Source organism: Heliangelus exortis, chromosome 7 (genome assembly GCF_036169615.1).
Source record: "Heliangelus exortis chromosome 7, bHelExo1.hap1, whole genome shotgun sequence".
Classification (NCBI taxonomy): Eukaryota; Metazoa; Chordata; class Aves; order Apodiformes; family Trochilidae; genus Heliangelus; species Heliangelus exortis.
Window position 1 is genome coordinate 31,820,368 of NC_092428.1, and position 20,222 is coordinate 31,840,589.

Genomic DNA, 20,222 nt, shown 5'->3' on the forward strand with positions numbered 1-20,222 from the left:
CTCTAATCCCAGCAGTTCTCTTCATGAAGGCAGCTGAGGACCAGCACCACCCAAATTCCACCTTGCTGTGGGACCATCACCCTCTGGACAGGGAAAATTCTCATCCAGCTGCAAGTGAACCAACTTCAGACACATCCTCTGACACAAAACCTGCTTCCAGGCAGAAAGGGAGGCAGGAGCCAGAGCTGTGGTTTGCATCCTGATACATCTCAGAGGCAGCACGGAGGGGTCACTCGTGGAATATAAATCATCTGCCCCTGCTGAACTTTTAAACTCTGCTGCCCAAAGCCTTCAGGGAAAAGGCAACGACCCGTGCAGGACTCAGGCACCCTTCTGGCTGCCCAAGAAGTTTCCTTAAATCCCTGTAAGAGGAAAAGGAAAGCATTCCTGACATTTACTTTCTGAATGAAACCAAGAGCAGGGGATTTCCAGCCACTTCCAAGTCCCTCCCAAATTCTGTGAAAGTGGCAGCAGGACAAAGCCCTGAGCCCAGGCTCCATCCTCAGCATAGCTGCAGATTTGGCTCCATCACCACCACCAGCATGGTCCAAAGTGATGTGGTGCAGCCAAGAGAACTCCTTGGGCTCCATGAAAAACATTCCCACCATCACCACACTGAAAAATTCAGCCATGCAGCTCTGGAGAGCCAACTCTGGTGCCACACCAAGGCACGAGGTGCTTTGGGAAGCAATGCTGGAGCAAGCCAAGCCTCCCAGCTCAGAGCATCTTCTGCCCTCAGGTTTATCCCAGGAGGGTAACGCCGGTTTAGAAGTTGCAAATGCCACCAAAACCACCAACTTTGCCTCCTTCAAGTGGAAAACAACAGGCTGAGCAAAGAACCACCAGCACCACAGGGTTTATTTAACATGTTTGATGAACCAAGTCTGATCCCTCAGGCCAAACTCAGAGCACGTTTCTAAGGCTTAACCACCCTCACACCAATTAACCAGAAATTCCCCTCTTGCTAGGAAGATTCCCTCTTCTCCCTGCAGACAAACTGCTGGAGGGCCTGGACACACCACAGCCAGTGCCCTCAAGACACTAGAGGTGACTTGGAAGGAATTTGGGGAAGTAGCTAAAACTTGGTTCCTGCAATCAAAAATTGTGGTGTTTCTGGCATTCTACAGAGCATCACGTTGCAATTTTTATCCAAACTAAAAATCACACATACCCCCCTCCCCATCTAAGGAGAGATGTGGGGCTCCATGGACTCATAGCACAGCCTGTTTCCCCATCACTGCTTTAGAGAACACTCAGAGGTGCATCTTCAATTGGTTGATTTATTGCAATATGAATTTGGAAGAAATCCTTGAAGCCTATAATTTGTGCCTAACGCATTTCCTCACATGGGAAATAATCTGCTTTCTGCAGGAGGGCTGAGAGGTGGCTCAGCCCTGGGCAGCTCTTCCCTGTCACCAGTGAGGATTGATTTTAATTATGGGGTTAAAACCTCCATTAAATGTCAAAGATGCCATCCACGGCCTGAGAAGAAGTCTTGACCCTCTGAAAATGCCCCATGGACTTGTCCTGAGTAAACAGGATCACAAATCAGCACACGTGACTTCAAAGGACAAAATTTCCACGGATGCAGCTACGTCAGGATCATCCCCTGGGATTCAGGGGAAAGGAAAGAGCTGCCCCAGGCTGCCCAACCCATGGAGCAGAAAGGCTCCAGCACTGCCCTGTCCTGCCCGGAGCCTGCAGTCACCTCCTCCTGTTCCATGGGCTCTTCCTCAGCTCCTGAGGGGCCAGCACAGTCCTGCCAAGAAGCCAAAAAAGAGAAAAAGAGCTCTGCTGCAGGAGACAGCACACCCTGCATGGTGCTCCCCTCCAGCCCAACAAGGACTCATGCTCACCACATTCTCCAGGTACCCAGAAAATAACAGTCAAAACTAAAAAAGAAACAAATCTCTTCTTCTGCCTGCTTCTTGCAGCTAGAGTAGTCTTTTCCAGGCCTAACAAGATCAGGGAATCCCAGACTGGTTTGGGTTGGAAGGGACCTTAAAGCTGATCCATTTCCAATCCCTTTCCATGGGCAGGGACACCTCCCACAGCCCAGGGTGCTCCAAGCCCCATCCAACCTGGGCTGAGACACTGCCAGGGATGGGGCAGCCACAGCTTCTCTGAGAAACCTGGCACAGGGGCTCAGCACCATCCCCACAGTCAAGAATTTCTTCCCAATATCTCATCTAAATCTCCCCTCTTCCAGTTCAAACCCATTTCCTTTCATCCTATCACCCTATGCCTTTGTCCCAAGTCCCTTCCCAGCTTTCCTGGAGCCCCTTCAGGCACTGGAAGGTGCTCTAAGGTCTCCCTGGAGCCTTTTTTTTCTGCAGGCTGAACAATCCCAAACTCTCTCAGCCTGGCTCCAGCCCTCTGAGCATCCTCGTGGGCTCTTCTGGACTCACTCCAACAGCTCCACATCTCTCTTGTTTCAGGCAGCTCCAGAACTGGACACAGGACTCCAGGACACAGACAAACCTTCAGCATTCATTGGTAAGTAGAAGATTTGCCTACACTTAAGTTGTCAAACATGGTACAGCAAAGGGGGAGCAGGAAGAGGTTGTGTTTAAGATGAGCATTGCTCTGTAGGGTCTGCACAGCTTTGGGAACCACATCACCTCACTGCTTTACAACCAAGAGCTTCATGCAGGAGCAGAACATGCTCTAACCCAGTGCTCATGTGCTGCAGAGCTGAGCCAACCTCTGCAGCCACCCTGACAAAACCCATGGCCAGAAGGAGCTCGAGGTTCACCACACCAGTGCCCACCTCAGGAACAGAAAATCCAAAGTGCAGCCACCACATGCAAGCTGAGGTTTCCAGAGGTCTGAGGTCACCCCTTGCTACCAGGAAAAAACAGATCTACCGGGTCCACAACCCTAAATTAATTATTAAGCAAATAAAAAGCTATTATTTCACTCCAAATCCTGGCTCCAAGGGCCTCAAAACCTGAAGCCCTGCAAGGCAGAGGGTGCCCAGCACCCTGCGCTCCAAACCACACATTCAGAACACCCCCAGCTTCCCAGAAGAGCCTGAAGTCCAAGCTCCCTGAACCTTCCTGAGGTTCACAGCCCTGAACCTTTGGATTGGACCTCTGCTGAGTGCAAGCTCTCACAAAAAAAAAGGGAATCAGAGCAATTAAGGAAGATTACACACCATCTAGTTGAGTAAAACACATCAGGTTTATTGCCCCCGTGCTCTTAGGGAACAGGAGTGGCAGGGGAGAGACTCCCAGACACAGGACCAGAGGAAAAGAATGGAAAAGTCAGGGTAGGGGCAGAGGTGTTTTGTCTCAACATCTTAGCTCGAAGGAAATGGTGGTGGCAGTGAGTTTGCCTTTTCCTCCCTGGCAACTGAAAAGGAAAAAAAGAGAACAAAATTAGTCATGGGAAAGCAGCACCCAGCAAGTGAGAGGCACGGGCAAGGAGACTGCAGGTCTCCAGCAGAGAGGTGCCAAGGAGAGGTGCAAAGGGATGTGCTCACTCTCCAAAAAACTCATGCATGGTGGCTAAAGAGAAGAAGGTGCACATTTGGAGCATTAATATGGGTTTCTCCCTCGCTCCTGGTTGCCCATTCCAGCTACACAGACATGTTTGGGAAGGGCCAGCATCAGAGTTTCACAGGGATGGCTCCTGCTCTGTGAGCCACTCCAGTTTGAGAGCACATCCCCAGAACATTGCTCTGCCATGGAGCAACACCAGGGCCAGCTTAGCCCAGACCCACCAGGGGCCCCAGGCCCAAAACTCATGCATGGTGGCTAAAGAGAAGAATGTGCACATTTGGAGCACTAATATGGGTTCCTTCCTCTCTCCTGATTGCCCATTCCAGCTACACAGACATGTTTGGGAAGGACCAGCATCAGAGCTTCACAGGCATGACTCCAGTTTCAGGGCACATCCCCAGAACATTGCTCTGCCATGGAGCAACACCAGGGCCAGCTTAGCCCAGACCCACCAGGGGCCCCAGGAGCCCAGCATCCTCTTCCTCCCCCAGCAGGACTGATCCAGGGGTTCCCACAGGAACCCATCCCACCACGCTGGCTCAAGGACAGACACTCCCAACACCTCTGCTCAGCACCCCAGGGGAGATGCAGATGTACCCAACAGGATGCTCCTTGTCCCAGCAAGTGTAGAAATGGCATGTTCTGTTTGAGCAAGCCTGTGATACACTCCTTAGGGGACTGCTTCTAATTTTGAGCAATATTTCCAAGAAATATTGGACATGCTGGACCAAGGGTTGTCTCTGGAGAAGAGCAGCTGAAGCAGCAGCACCCTGCTGGTTCAACAAACCATCTCACCTTTCTGCTTTTTTTTTTTTTTTTCTTTTTCTTTCTTTTTCTTCCCCAATTGTGAGATTTATTACAAGAATTTGCAACGGTCTATGAGACACTGTGAGTGTTGGCCACACTCCCAAAAGCAGAGGAATTGCTGAATGGAGAATTGCTTTGGCTGCTTAATCTCAACAACTAGGGATGCTGAACAAGCCATCAGAGTCCAGGTTTACTTTTAATTACTGCTCAGAGCATGCTGCTCTAGTAAACAGACACAAAACCCAATTCTTGTCTCTTCCTAATATTCTTTTCCCCATACACAACCTGAAACAGATGTCTGAGACAGAGACAGCAAACACAGCCCCACCGTGGCATTTTCAGACTCACTTCTCAAGCATAAAAAATCACACATAGTTTATAAAACCACCTCAATATCTACCTCCAACACAACATCCCCCTACAAGCAGCCATACAGTAATGCTCTGAGGAGCAGAGGGGGCTTCTTGGCCAACATGAGCTTTCTTGCTTGCTCCAGAGCTCTTGGGGTCTCTGCAAGAAGAAGTCTTGGAGCTGCAAGGGGAGCTCAGTACCCCAGTGCTGTGATGCTGTGATGCTTTCTGCTCATCAGTGACCACCAGAAAACCACCACACAGACCAAGTACAAGCAAGATCTGGGACATCTCTCAGTGTAATTGAGGAAAAGTTGCCAAGCACCAGCAGAAGACCATCACTGTTCTCTGAACAGAGCTGGGTGCTGCATGCAAGTCACATTTATCTATCCCCTTTTTGAGGCTGAGCTGGAGAAGCAGTAGAGGATGATGCTCTCTGAAGAAATAGCTGAATTTAAAGCAGGGAAATACCAGATATATGCATCAATTCCCCACCTCATCACACATCATCTCCTACCACTTCACCTTTATGGATAAGTAATGTAAGACTGCAGAACATCACGTGAACCCCAGCAGATCGAGTGCTTAGGACCTTCCAAAATTGAAATTATCCACTCAAATTAGGAAAACAACATTTTAAGAGTTTCAAATGCTTTCAGTGCCCAGTCTCTGAGCCCACACATGGCATGACACGTGCCCACCATCACCTGCAAACCCTATGAGCCCCCTGTTTGCATCACACCAAGAAACTTCTGCTCTTGGGCAATCCCTCGGGGTTTCATTCCTCAGCTGAGACAAACATTTCAAAGAGCTCCTGGCCTCCCAAAAGACAAACCTAGAGCCTTTATTAATTCTCTTAGCAACCAAAAAACACATTTCCCTGTTGTTTGGCCAGTCGTTGCCATCAACACTGCACTGGCAAGAGGAAGGTACAGGATGGTGCATCCCCAGAGGAAGGACTCCTCCAGAGCTGGAAAACCTTTTGCCCACGCTGCCACCTCAGTCTCCCTGGCATGCCAGAAATAAAAATCCCCCAGCCCTGCATCTCACATAAATCTCTTTAAGAAACGAGGAGCCAAACATCTGTGAGTTGTCTGAATTAGTGTGAATTTGGCAGACTGAGCTGCAAGCTCGGGTCGCCCTGCAGCCTGCAGATTTCTTGTTTTCCTCAGGTTCATTAAATACACAACAATCTGCTACCAGAAGATGGTCCCTACGTGCACCTGCTGCCAAGGAGCTGGTTTGGGCAGCCCTGGAGATGGGGGAATGTGTGGGGAGCAGAGGGGTCTCCTCCTAATTCAACAGGGCACCCTGTTTCCACCACAAGGATATTCCCAACCCATCCAAACTGATGTGGCCAAAGCTGGGAGTGATTTTGGGAAGCTCTGAGGGGAGCAGAGCGTGGGCCAAGCCAACAGAGATGTCTCCAAAAGCCAAGGATGTCCTGCAACATCATCCCAGCTGGGTGGGATGAGCACAGGACTATCTGCATGGGGCAGCAGAGCCCTGGGCACAAAGCATCCCTGACACTTGGGAAAAACCAAGGGATTCCCACCCAGGCTGGAGCTGGGAATGCAGCAAGGGCCTGGGCAACACCAAGCCACGGGCAGAAGGGTGGGATGCTTGTGATGGGGAAGTGCTGGAGGCTTTGCCTTCCCTCAAAGGAAGTCTTTTGCTGGGAGGAAGAAGGCAAAGCAAACACCCACTCACCGTGGTGTTTACCCACTGAAATCCCAGCCAAGCGGCGCTGCAACGCGCCCCACAGCCTTTCCACGGAGTCATTCATGGGCCTGGCTTTCAGCTGGGGTTTTTAATATTGGAGGGAGAAGCTGGTGAGGCTGGAATAATAGAGAATCTGTTGCCCTAACACACTCACAGCTCCTGCGAGGTGTCAGCAGCACGTAAAGCACAAACCTCGCACGAGTTCCGCTCCTCCGGGGGCTCCCCCAGGGCCCCCCAGTGAAATATTTCCCCCAAAATCTGGGGTGCAGCTCCCAAGCAAAGAATCCCACCAAGCAACCACCCCGATGGAGAAGCAATGGATACAGAGGACAGTTTTCCCAGCACTGAGATGCTTCATCCCTCGGAGGTGGCCAATTCCCAGGCAGCTGGGGCAGGGTGGGATGAGCCCCGCTATGGTCTGGCACTGATAAAATCCTGAATTTTGCAGCTTGCCTCAAAGATGAGAGGGAAAAAAGAAAACAAAACAACCCTATCCAGCAGTAAGTGGAAATAAAAACAGTCCTTGCTTTTATTTGGGCTGGCAGAAACACCATCCTGCCCAGACTTCCTCGAGCTCATTTATGACAGTGTGAACATGCAGTAAAAGGGGGAAAATGAAATAAAATAATATAAAATAAAATAAAAATAAAATAAAAATAAAATAAGATGCATTTCTAGCCCATGAGCTTCCAGCATCTCGATACTCTCCATACATCCCACTTCTTCCCACCCCACAGGTGAAAATCATGAGAAGGAGATTCCTCCTTGGAGCTGTGGAAATGGGAAGCCCATCTGCCAGAGGGGTTTGTCCTGGTACCAAGTGAACCATGAAGCCCCCTCCCAAAAAGGCATCCCAAGGAGAACTGACCTAAACGCTGCCAAAGGTGGGGAAGGGAATCAATCACTCCAGGTGTGTTGTCAGAATACAAATAATTGCCCACTACAAATAGGGCAGCAAAAATGTCCACCTTCATCACATGGAAAACCACATCTTGCTACACTAGTTAATTAATGAATCCTAAAGTTTGTAAATCAAGATGAAGTCCCTAAAATAAGGACACCACCTTCAAATGCATGGAAAAAACATGTCAGAAAACAAGATACAGGAATTTTTGCAGACATTAAGGACAACAATTCCAACTGACAACATTGCTCCAGACTCAGAAAAAGCAGCAGGAACATCAGTCATTATGCAGAAAAAGGAAAAATGCTCCAATATATATTTTATCCCCATCAAAAAAAAAAAAAAAAAGTACAATGATACAGACACATTTGTCAAGAGCAACCTGGAATGATATGAAAGAGCAGGCATTAAATACAGATCTTTCTTAAACAGCAGCTCCAAATCATTTACCCCTTCAACTTTTGTAAATTTGTGCCCAAAAGTCTCCTGAGCCCTCATGGCTGATGCTCCTGGAGGACAGGCATGAACTGGGGTGGGAATCACTTGGGAAACCCATCCCTGCAAGGGTGATGTTTCAGTCCAAGGATGGAGAAGTCAGGAACCAGGATTAACAACCACCAGAAAAGAGCTCTCACCTCTTCCCAGGGGCTTCGTGCTGGAGAGAGGGAGCAATGGGAAGGAAAGCAGACAGAAATGGGTGCAGTTATTGATAAAACCCAACTGACCCATCTAAAACAGATCTAAACAGAAACCAGCTCTGCTGGCTTCAGCACCAAGCAGACTTCCACCTCACACCCTGAAATATTTCTGGCAGTCGCTGGGAAGGAAACAGGAAAATCAGAGCTCTGTGACTCAAGCCTGGCAGACTAAACACAGAAAACAACAACTTGACAACACAGAATGGAGAGAAGCAGCCAGCACAGATTTTAACTGAGGTGTCAAAATATGCCACAAAAAAATGGATTGCTCCAAAGACAGCCAGCTCGATGGCAGAGACATCCCCAGGCTCCTGCCCTGCTCTCTGGCTTATCAAGGCAAGGGGGATGGAAAAATTTGGGCTCTCCAGGAGGAAAAGTGATGGCACTGCCTCTGTCCTCTGCAAATGACAACAGCTACGGGCACCTGGAGCCTTCTGCCAGGTCTGATTAAGGTCTGGAGAAGATTCCAGGAGTAACTGAGGGGCTTGAAGACATAGGTACAGTGCAAGGATGGGGGAAGGTGGAGAGGTGACTGCTCAGGAACAACGTGGCCTCCTTCAGAGAGGGAAGGAGATGCCAAGCAGGTCCTTCAGAAGGGGAAGGAGATGCCAAGCAGGTCCTTCAGGAGGGGAAGGAGATGCCAAGCAGGTCCTTCAGAAGGGGAAGGAGATGCCAAGCAGGTCCTTCAGGAGGGGAAGGAGATGCCAAGCAGGTCCTTCAGAAGGGGAAGGAGATGCCAAGCAAGTCCTTCAGAGGGAGCAGACCATTCCAGCACTGCAGGAAATCAGAACTGTGCAGACTCAGAGTAAGGACAAAGTGGATTTTTTTTTTTTTTCAGGAGCAGCATGGACAATAATCATTGCAATAAACTAACAGCAGTGGGTTCTCAAGCCTCGCTGCCTTTTTACCTCTGCACTAGATGGTTTTTCTAAAAGGTGAGCTCCAGCAAGAATGAATTCAGAAAATTACTAAAACCAGTGATCCACTGAGCAGAGAGCTGCTGCACTCCCATTATCCCTGTGTCCCAGCCTGGTCCCCAGGGTGGCTTGTGCAAGGACAAGGAAAGAGGGCTGGAAAGCAACCTCTCTGCTGAGCAGGCTCTTGTTCCAGCTCTAACTGGAACCCCTTTTCAACCTGGTATATCATGGGAGCACGAAGAGACTGGCACAGGGAGGGCATTGACAGCACGATCCAGCACACTGGGGACTTGTTTGTTTGGGGGTTTTTTAATTAAATATAGAATATTTAACAATTCACCCGAAACCTCCACAGGAAAAGTAATCTACCAACAACATAAACCATGTGCAGCTGAAAATGGGGCTGAGAGTTTCTAAATGAAGCCATCAGTGACTGTAGATCTTCATTAACCACCATGCTTTCGCTCTGAGGAGTACCATCCATTGCATCCTATTTCAATTATAACACAACTGATAGCCCAATAAAGAAATAATCCTTCTCTGAATTAACAGAGAAGCTACAAGCCCAAATGTGGATATTTTTAATGCTTTATCTTTGTAATTGTAACAGATGAGCTTCAGCTTTGCCACACAACTGTAGCTTTTGGCATCTATTTAGCTGTATTAAAACTTGTCCTTTCCAAAAATATTATACAATATTAATTTGTAACAGCTAGGGCAAAAAGTGTGCCATAACAGAATTAATAATGTTATATACTTGAAGTCATTTTATAACAACAACTATCACCCAGCACACCAGGAGATTATTTGCCATAACATTAAGGTAAACTCCCAAATACCAAACTCTGACTTGGTGTGACTTCCCCACACCACTTGAAACAAGAAATTTCTACCCTGACCCAGCCTCACGGAGCTGCCAGCCTGTCCTGGACAGGACAAACCCACTCATCTTCAGTGACACCTTTTTCCTATCAGAAATTCCTACATTTTCCTACATTTCCCAGAGGTGCAGAAGAGCGATGGCAGCGGATGCACAACTGGGGCAACTGAGGCAGAGGATCAGAGCCTTGTCCTGGGGCACTGTGAGAGCTGCCACAGGGACAAGGACAAAAAGAAGGGAATTTCCTAAATGCAATGGTGGCCTTTAACTCATCCCTGGGAAGACGTTGGGTTTAGGAGCAGAATGGGGGATGTGTTACCCTAAACCCCCTAATCCAAAAGCAAGTTGCACCTCAAGAGCAGCAGAATTCTGCTCCATCACCCCCCCAAGCTCTGCTCCTCTTCTGCCATCAAAAGGATTTTTGATCCTTCCTTTTGAAGGCCAGCTTTGAGCAAAGAGAGGGAGAGGAGAGCAGGTTTTCCAGCTGCTGGATCACAGTTTGCCAGACTGCATTTTTTACAACCCCCAGGATATGTAATGAGACCTAAGCACAAAACAGCCACAAAGCAGAATTCTTCTTTCACTGCAGTCCCATACCTACTGCACAGCCCAATCCCTGAATTTTGGCTGCTGGAAGCAAAAGCTACAGCCAGGATCCACAAATACAGGGAATGATACAGCCCAAGGGATGCTTCAGATGGACTTCAGAAGAGTGACACCAAGGATGCTGCTATATTTAATCCTCTAAAAGCAAAAACCATGACCAAGTCTCCCTGGGGCAATTTTTTAGGGGGGGAAGTACAGAAACTCAATGCACCAGAACAGATTTTTTACACTCACTCAACCAGTTTTTAAAATATTGCTCAAATATGGTGATTCCACAGCCAAACTCTCCTGGGTACCCCCCCTGCCTGCATGGGGACATGGGGACCACAGGTGGTGGTGCCACAAGCAGCCATGCTTCATGCAGGCTTTGGGGCTCCTCCAGATCAGTCCAATACAGTTTCTTTTTTTTTTTGTGCATTTCAGAAAAAAACTTCTACCATATCAAATCTTATTTACCCTCCATAGCCTGTGTTAGATTCAGAAGGTGAAATATCTAACATTTCAAGCACATAAATGCTTCCTAACTCATGGATCAACCATCTGAACACAGGGGAAACTCTGGCTCTAAATGAATTGCCTGATGACCATTTTTTTAATTTTTAACACCCACTTCACCTGTTGATAACAAAAGGCTCAAGGCATCCCCAGCCTGTGCTCCCAGAGCTTGGCGGGTCTTGAGGAATAAACTCTTCCCTTAGAGTTTTTTGTCATTCTTGAGGAATAAGCTCTTCCCTGGGAGCTTTTTTTTTTTGTCACTCTAAAGGCAGCCAACTCATAAAAGTTTGGAAAAACAAACCAGGCTGAGGATGTGCTCCCTGGTTCACTGTACCACAGCCACGTTCTGCACTGCTGCCCTGAGCTGGGTCACAAGGAGCTGGGCTGGGGATACAGAGTGGGACCTTGGAAAAGTCCTTTTTTATCGTTCCAACACTGCTCATAGGGATCCTTGAGAGCAGAACCAGAGCTCCAGGTCTGCTGTCCTGCCTGCTTTTGAGGAATTTCCAGGAGGTCTCATCTCTGAAGGCAGCAGTGGCACTCGTGTCACACCATGATGGGGAGAGGGCTGGGGTTCCCCAGGTGGGAACAACCCAGCAGGGAAGAAGCAGGGTGGAAAATTCCCTTCTCTTCACTGGGTTAGTTTATATTTAGCTCTCCGGGGAGCAGACGTGCTGGAGGAGCTGTTGTTTTTGGTGATATTTTTGCACAGCCCCTCGGGGTACCCTGCAATGTGCTGGGGGAGGCTGCCAAGAGCTGGCTCTTGCCACCTGGCTTCCCCACCTCCTCAGACCAGGCTCATGAAACCTCCCAGAGTCACAGCCCTCTGCTACCCATCAGACACCAGGGTGTTGGGTCTTTTTTTTTTTGTTCTGTTTCCCTGAGTCAGCAGGCTTGCTTCCTCTTCTTCCTCCTTCCCATTTTGGGAGAGAAAGGAGGAAAAAAAAAGAAAGAACCTAAAAAAAGACAGCCACAAAGCTGGAGGAGCTATAGAGGAACAACATCACCAGCTCATCCACTGGCCTTGTCCCCCACAGCCAGGGGAATAAACCATGGGCTTGTCTTTCTGGAGGTATTTTCAACTATTTCAGCCCTAGTTTTGGTGAGGGCAGACCTGATGCAAAGGCTCTGCTTGCCTCTCCCTCCCCTGGGATGTGGGAAGCACAGCAGAGCCCTTCCAGCTGAGCTCCCCAAAGAGCCCTGAGCATCTCTGGCTCCTTGCCCTGCCCTAGCCCGTTGGTCCAAAGTCTGCTCTGCCACAAATGAATGTTCATTGGAACTATTTCCCAGCAAAATCATTCTACAAACAGCATGAGATGGGAGGGTCCAGAGAATAAAACCAAAATCGGTCCCTTCAACCTAGGGTGTCCACTTTTCCACCTGGGATTTTACAAGGGAAGCACAAACGACCTCCATCCCAATGGAGATCAAGAAAAGAAACTGTACAACATCACAAGAAAGAAAGCAAAAAAAAAAAGGAAGAACAGCCTCAAACCACACAGCTGTCATTTGAGAAATCAGAAGTCAACCAGTAACAATAAAACAGACAAATTGGATAAACCTCATCCCTCCTTCACACCCCTTCAGGACATGGTCCTTTGTGCCTGTTCTGCTCAGAAATACAGATGTTTCATCAAAAAGCTGCATGTCTCTTTTTGCCTAAGCCTTTGCTCAAAGTGAAGCGAACCTTTGATAGTAAAAAATAAAATTTATTACACACAATCAACTGAAGCAGATTTGGGGATTTATATTGTTTACCTATTTGCATGTGTGCATATTTATGCACATGTATTTATTTATGCAGCTATCCATAACTGAAAATTAGCTGGCTCTGTCCCACAGTCTGCTTCATCTCCATATATAAGAACCTGGATCCCATCCACAGAAATCAATTATCTCCTGAATTGATTTGCCCTGATTTTCCATGCAAAGTTTTGGATGCAACATCCTGAGCTCTTACTGCTCTTCCTCCCCAAGACCCATCTGCTCTGTACAACTGAAGATGTTCTTGGCCCTCTGCAGAACTGGAAGTCACAGAAGTTTCTTTCCCTCCCTCCTCCAGGTTTAACCTGGAAGTGAGAAGGTCTGGATCCAGGGATTCAGCTGAGAAACCACTGGCACCCGTGGCCATGATCCACAGGGCTGTGCTCCATGAGGAGTCCTTCCCTCTTTTGAAGTGGAGAGAAGGAAACAATTCCACAGCACAAAGTTTTGGTTGGTTTTTTTTTCTGCTGGGGTTTTTCCTCCCCCTTTTGAAAGAGGCTGTGTCCTTCCCTAGGAAAAATGCCCCCAACATAGGGTGAAGAGCCCTAATCCTGCACCCCTGAGCTGGGTCTAACACACCCACCACCACAAGCATCCTCAGGCTCTGAAAGACTTTTAAAACCAAAGAAATAAATCAGAAGCTCTCTTCAAACCTACAGTGAGCCACAACCTCTCTGAAATTCAGGTTTTTTTTCTTACCATCACTCTAATTAATCTGCTTCGTGACCCACCCCAAATATTTTCTCTAGAAACATTATCTACATTGTTTGGAGGCTCCTTTTAGTTCTTTTTTTTTTTTTTTTTCCCAGCCCTCAGCCAAGCCCTGGTAAATATTTCTGCCTGCATCAGAGGCAGGCTGGGGGAATCTGTTCTTTGTGATCATGGGAGGGAAGGCAGCAGCAGCAGCTGCCTGGCAGAGCCACCCAGTATTGGTGAGAGAGGGGCAGAGACACTCACAACCCTCCCTGGTTTTTCACAGCATTATCAGGAGATGCTGCTCCCCACCTCCACAATTTGCAAGCAGGGTTGGGTTTGGTTTTTTTGTTTTTTTTTTTTTTTTTTTGTTGTTGTTGTTGTTTGTTTTTAATCCGTCAAAAATAAGTCTTTTACTGCAGTTCGAGGCTTCAAAAGGAAAATATGCACATCTGGTTTCAATCGGCAGCTGAAGTTTGGTCTATCAGCCTATTTCATAACAAATTATGCTTACTTTTCACTCCAGAGGATTTCCTAAGGAGGTGGAAAGGAGGGGTGGGAGGGGGTGTGCTGCCAAGGTACACCAGCATCTGTGGAGACCACACGGCACAGAGAGACAGAGGCACGACCCCGGGGAAACCCTTCTTGAGGGAAAAACCTTTATTGATCAAAAAACCTTTGTGTACATCTTTAGGTGAAACCCTCCCGAACCGGATAACTTGAACGACCCGACGGCACCGAGTGGAGGCAGGAGACTCAAAAGGAGGGCTCTGCTTGCCCGGGTACTTTGCACAGTGAGAAGTTTCACTGGAAATTCCACCCGCCACACACCCCCCCGGGGGTCCTCACTCAGAACCCTGAGCTACCTCGCACATGCCACGCGTGAAACCCTGGCAGGGGCACCCCGGGTGGCACGGGTGACCGTCCCAGACGGGCTGGAAAGCATCTCTGCAGGGGATGCTCAGCCACATCCACTGCTCCCCCGGGCTGCAGCCCTCAAAACCCGGGGAGTTTTGTACCGACCTCGCCGAACATCCAAGTTTCAGCCCCGTCAAACATCACTCCCGGCCCGGAGGCAGGGGAGGAAAGCACGTGTTGATCCATTCGGAGGAAGAAATTACGGAGGCGAGGGCAGAGAAAGCTGAGAGGGGGGGGGGAAGAAAGCTCGCTCACCCCGCACGCTAAACTTTGGGCAGGCGACCCGAGCCCATCCTCAAGGGGTTTTTCTCCCGGGACAAGAGCTCAGCATCCCCGCACACAGCCCAGGAGCCATCCCGGCTGCACCTCCGGAGCTTGGAAGCCGAACCGAGCCCCGACACCGCTCCCGGCGGCACCAAGGCAGAACCCCGAGGTGTGTGTGTGTGTGTGTGTGTGTGCCAGCTTTTGGGGGGGTGCCAGCCTTGGGGGGTGCTGGGGAGCCTTTCAGAGGATGCCAACCTCCCGGGGGGCGAGGGGGGGATGCCAGCTTTCCATGCTTGGGGGGGATTTACCAGCCTTCCATGGGGGATACGCCAGGTTTCGGGGGGATGCAGCCTTGGCAGGGAAGAGATGCCAGGCTGCCGGGATGGGGGGAGACCACCGTAACCCCTCCGCTTCCCCCCCATCCCCTGGGCTGGGCGAACCGCCGCCCTTTGTCCGCCGTCCCTTTTTCCCGAGGACGGCACAAGGGGATCTTTACACACTTACACACACGCACGGTCACGCACACAGACACAGTCACACACACACAGACACTTCCCGGCTCTTACCGTGGTGGTGGTGGTGGCGGCGGCGCGGCCCGGCCGGGCCGGCTGTGGGCTCCGCTCCGAGCCGCGCAACCTCCGCCGCCGCCGCCGCCGTGGTGCGGGCGGGGCGGTCGGAGGGAAGGAGGGAGGAGGAAATGCGTTTGTCACTTCCTGAGCGGGGCTGGAGGGAGGACGGGCCCCGCACCGCACCTGCGGAGCCCCCGCCCCGCGGAGGGAGGTGGCGGAGGGGACCCGCGCAACGGAGGGGTCGGGATACGGGGAGGTGAGGAGGAGGAGGCTGCATCCAACCCCGACCTGTGCGGGCATCCCCAGGGTTCCACATCGCACATAAAAGGGCGAGGAGGGGAGGAGGGTGGGGAAATTGTAAATTTAAAAAATTAAAAGAAAAAAGCTCGAGTCTGGGCACATGGGTGTTGACTGAGGGGGCTCCAAGGGGCAGCACCCGCTCCTCCTGCCACCACGGCTCCTCCTTCCCCAGCCCGAGGGTGACTCCTGGTGGCATGTCCACCCGCCCCGGGTATTCCTGAAGTGATAAAGAGACACTGACAGACGCTGTGCTGGTGGGATTAGGGCGAAAAAAAGAAAAAAAAAGGAAAAAAAAAAAATCCACTTCTTCGTTTTCCTGCGTTTTCCCCCTGTTTGGTGAAGGGGCATTTGGTGGGATGCATGCTGCCAGGCTGAAGGTGGCCATGGGTCCCCTGTGGTGTTTCAAAGTCATGTGTGGCTTCATCTGAGGAAAGAAGGGCCACGGAGCTGGGGAAGGGTCTGGAGGACAAATCTGCTGAGGAACCTGGGGTTTTTCAGCCTGGAGAAAAGGAGGGTGAGGGGAGACCTTCATGCTCACCACAGCTACCTCAAAGGAGGTTGGGTGGTCTCTTCTTCCAAGTAACAAGAGATAGAACAAGAGGAAATGACCTCAAGTCATGCCCAGGGAGGTTGAGATTGGATATTAGGAACAATTTCTTCACCCAAAATGTTGTCAGGCCCTGGCCCAGGCTGCCCAGTCTGCAGTGGTGGAGTCCCCATCCCTGGAGGGATCTCAAAGCTGTGGAGATGCTGAGGGACATGGGGCAGTGGTGGCCCTGTCACTGTTGGGCTAATGGTTGGATTTGGTGCTCTTAAAGGTCTTTTCCAACCTAAACAACTGATGTTTCCATGGGAGATGGCCTTTAGAAGTAATCTGCTCTGACAGTAACATTTTCCATCCATCCATCTGAGCTGTGCCCAGCACGTGGGCTCCTTCTGAGGGTGAGCATAATCAGTGAACAGGGAAACTCCACAGCAGCTGAAAAGAAGGTTTAGAACTCGTTACCAAATGGAGCCTGAACATTAATTTTGAACACGCCGAGGCAGACAACACAGATGTCATCAGGAACAAATCTGAGGCTTTAGAATCTCAATTTGATCCTCCTGGCTGGGTGGCCGGGCAGGCTGCTGGGGACAGCAAGTGAGAACAAGTCAAGGAATGTGCCTCCTGAACAGCACCCAAGGCTTTAGCTGCACAAGTCAACAGAGCTTTGGGTGTCCTGCCCTGCTGACACGTGGCCCAAGATCCCAAATGGATGTGGAGGAACCCCCTTGGCTGGTGTTAAACGTAATAAAGAAGACAGGAGGTGAGTAAGCAGAAGGAGATGGAGCAAATGTAACCAGGGACCAGCTTCTGCCAGAGGAGCAAGGACTGATCTCAACAACATCAGCTCCAGGACACGTGAAATGAGGCAGGAGTGGCTGGTATGAGCTGGATGAAGGGCTTGGTGATGTGGAGGGACATTTGCATCAGGCTCCTTCATCCCACTCAGTATTTGCTTTTCTCACAACGTGCTGAGACTTGTGACAGCAAAACCCTTGCAGAGGTCTTTTTCAGAACTTCGAGAATCGAGTTTCAAAATGTTTTATTCTAGATTCCCAATTGAATATTTTGGGAATAAAGCTTGCAGTGGAACAGAATCCATTCCCGTGGCAGCCTTGTGCAGGCTTGGTCTCCCAGAACCAAGTGGGTTTTTTTGTCAGCACATTCTCCCTCTCATCCTCAGTGCTTTAGACAGAGGAGCTGAGCATTAAGGGTGTGTGAAAACTCATGACTGAAGCATAATCCTGTTTTCTACAGGTGGTATTTTCAGTAATGTTGATTTTCAGCATGTAGAGGCTGGCCTAGAGAGGTCCCTACCCTAGTGACAATGCAGCAGATCTTTGTCAAAAGGGGAAAAGATGGAAACAATTTTAGAGCTGCCCCCAAGAGTTGAGTCACTACTGGCAGAAAACTCATTCAGTTAAATTTTGAGCTGATTGAACTTGTTGTTTTGTCTTGGATGTCAGCACCTTTGCTACCTTCCTCATGGAGATGGAAACTCCATGGAAGGAAAAAAGCAAACGATCCCCACGATCCTTCTGCAATGACACTGGGGTCCAAGCCTTTGAAACACAGCTGTAACAGGGCTAAGCCCCGTGGGCAGGCACAGTTTCCTTCCCTCCCAGTGCAGAGGATTCAGCTGCTCAGTCACAACCTGGTTTTGGCACAGCCTTTCCAACCCTTCACTGCCTGCTCCTGGTTGTTATTCGAGTCACCCGCGCCGCGGCTGCGAATAATTTCAGCAGCCTCCTTCTCCTGGTGACCCTACAGCTCTGCACTGTCCCGAGCACCTGAGCAGTCTTGGTTATTTATGGGTTTATCCTTCTGCTTCTCCTGCCAGGCAAGGAGCACAGGCAAGGGGCTGGCTGAAGGTCAAGGAGGGAGTCAGAGCATCCCAGTGCCAGGAGGATGTGCTGGGTACCCCGTACTCACAGGGACATTCTGGCTCCACTGAAGGTCTCCAGCAGTACAGAAGGGAAGGTTCAGAAGCCACACTCCAGTTGCAGGGGAAATCCTGAATTTCACAGAATCTAACAGCAAGCAGACATACTTTTTAACAAATGGTTCATATCCAGGGGACAAGCACGTCTCTGTAATATGATCCACATGTTCTAGGCCAGAGAGTATCTGAATCAAAGAGACCTGATACCCTAAACAAGTCATTAGAGAGGGTTGTAATGAGCAGCAGGGCTCTTACTACATCTGGGGTGGGATGGGATTTGCACCAAACCTAAAAATCCTTCTTTTATTTCACAGGGTGTTTGCTGCAGACATCCAAGGGCTTTGTGTTTCGGCTCCCTGCTTTGCTTGCTGCCTCCTTCCCTCCCTCCCTGCCTTGGCAGAGGGCACGGCTGCTGAGCCATGGGCCACTCCAGGTGATATGCAGTGGGAACAGGTGACAGATAAAATAAATGGACCATGAAATGCAGGTGGGAACCCTCCTCTCACACTCTGCTCACTCTGCCAGCCAGGTTTGTGTCTGAATGGGTTTAAGGTAAGCCAAGAATTTGTTGTTCATCATTCATAAAACCCCAGGCAGCACCCTAAGGATAAGCAGAAATGCACCAGCCATGGAGTTCAGGTGCCCCAGGGTAAAGCAGCAGTCAGTGAAGCTAAATATGGGGGCAAAAGAGCCCGTATTCTTCCCCTCAAAATACCAAAATTTGGGTTTTTTAGGGGAAGCATTAGAGGAAAGCTAACCAGCAAACCTTACCCTGCCTTTGCCTGGTCAGGCTGGGTGCAGGTTTCTCACACCAGGCAGGCACATCCCTGTGCTGCCAGGGAGAGGTTTCAGTTCCCAGCCCTATCAGCATTTCAGATACTCCCTAAGTGCACGTTCTTCCCATCTCTGCTTGACATGTGAGGCTGTCCATGAAAACTTGGCTGCTGGAGTAACTGTGCTGAGCTTCAGTTCCCTTCTGAAAATATTTTGTGGGGGTTGGGCTCTTTTCCCAGGCAACTCTCAGCAAGACAAGAGGGCACAAGAGGTCTCAAGTTGTGCCAGGGGAGGTTTAGGTTGGACATGAGAAAGAATTTCTTTCTGGAGAGGGTGATCAGCCATTGGAATGGGCTGCCCAGGGAAGGGGTGGATTCTCCATCCCTGGAGATATTTCAAAAGAGCCTGGATGTGGCACTCAGTGCCATGGGCTGGGAACCACGGGGGGAGTGGATCAAGGGTTGGACTTGATGAGCTCTGAGATCCCTTCCAACCCAGCCCATTCTATGATTCTATGTTCCCTGACTGGTGGTTACAAGCTCTGGCTCTCCAGCACAGGCTTATGCACTTGTGATTATCCAGAATTTATATGCTGCCTTGCAGCTACATCATTTATTTCCCTGACAGCACTCCATTTAATTTCCAGGAACCTAGAAATGGGCTCATTTCAAGCTATACTCTTATCTAACAAATGGAAATTAAGCCACCATTTGGCTTTTACCTTCCTGGTGTCAAAGAAAACACCTTGGTTTTCCTTTTCCTCCTTTGTCTTAAGGCTGTAACACCTCATCCCTTTTCAATGAAAGCCCAAGGTGTCCATTAATTGTTCAGGATCAGCTCCTGCTCAACATCCTCCCATGCCACCCATCCAGCCCAGGGCAGGTAACACCACCCCCCAGCTCAGCCCTCCAGAAAAGGCAGTGAGTGATGGGGATGCAAAGGCAGCTCTGTTTATTTTCTATGTGCTCTCCACATATTTTACAGGAGACAATTCAATCTGTTCCAATGCTTAGAGGGCACATAAAATAAAGCAGTTATTGTTGCAGCAAGTCATGTTCTTTACCTTTCGGCGTGCCAAGATTAGGGAAGGGATCCCAGTGCCAAAACACTGAAAATTTTGCTGTGTGTAGCTAAATACCATACTTAAAGATTTTTGTCTGGTATGAAGAACATAAATTTTGGCAGTCTTATACCAGACACCCTGGAACACAGCAGAATGGACATAGAATATATATAGGCAGATTTTCCTTACAATGGCTACAGTGCTGCCAGTGCATTCCTGGAAGGTGGAAATACATGAAAGGCAGTGTCAGTGATGAAGAAAAAAGCTTGCTGGGCCTAATGTACCAGAAAAGCTTTTCAAGAACTCATCCTCACATAAAAATAACTCCAAAGAAGCTGCCAGGATAAGTGTCAGCCCAGCTTTGTAGCTTCACAGTTATCTCTCTAGCTTGCACATGTGGCTTTGCCTTGGACACCTGGACACAAACCCAGTGGCTCCAAGTCAGGCTTCATCAAGCTGGTTGCCTGATAGGGACACCTTGATGTTTGAAAAAATACATTTATTATCAC

At 49.4% G+C, this 20,222-nt stretch overlaps 1 protein-coding gene across 2 annotated transcripts in view; it reads right to left on the bottom strand.

The window, feature by feature from the left end:
* Positions 1 to 15,217, bottom strand: part of FAM53B (family with sequence similarity 53 member B) — a 42,448-nt gene extending 27,231 nt beyond the window's left edge. For both annotated transcript variants that reach the window (XM_071749658.1, XM_071749657.1), the window contains exon 1: positions 15,088 to 15,217. The gene's annotated coding sequence lies outside the window, so the exon portion shown is untranslated. The remainder of the gene's footprint in view (positions 1 to 15,087) is intronic.
* Positions 15,218 to 20,222: the final 5,005 nt, after the last annotated feature.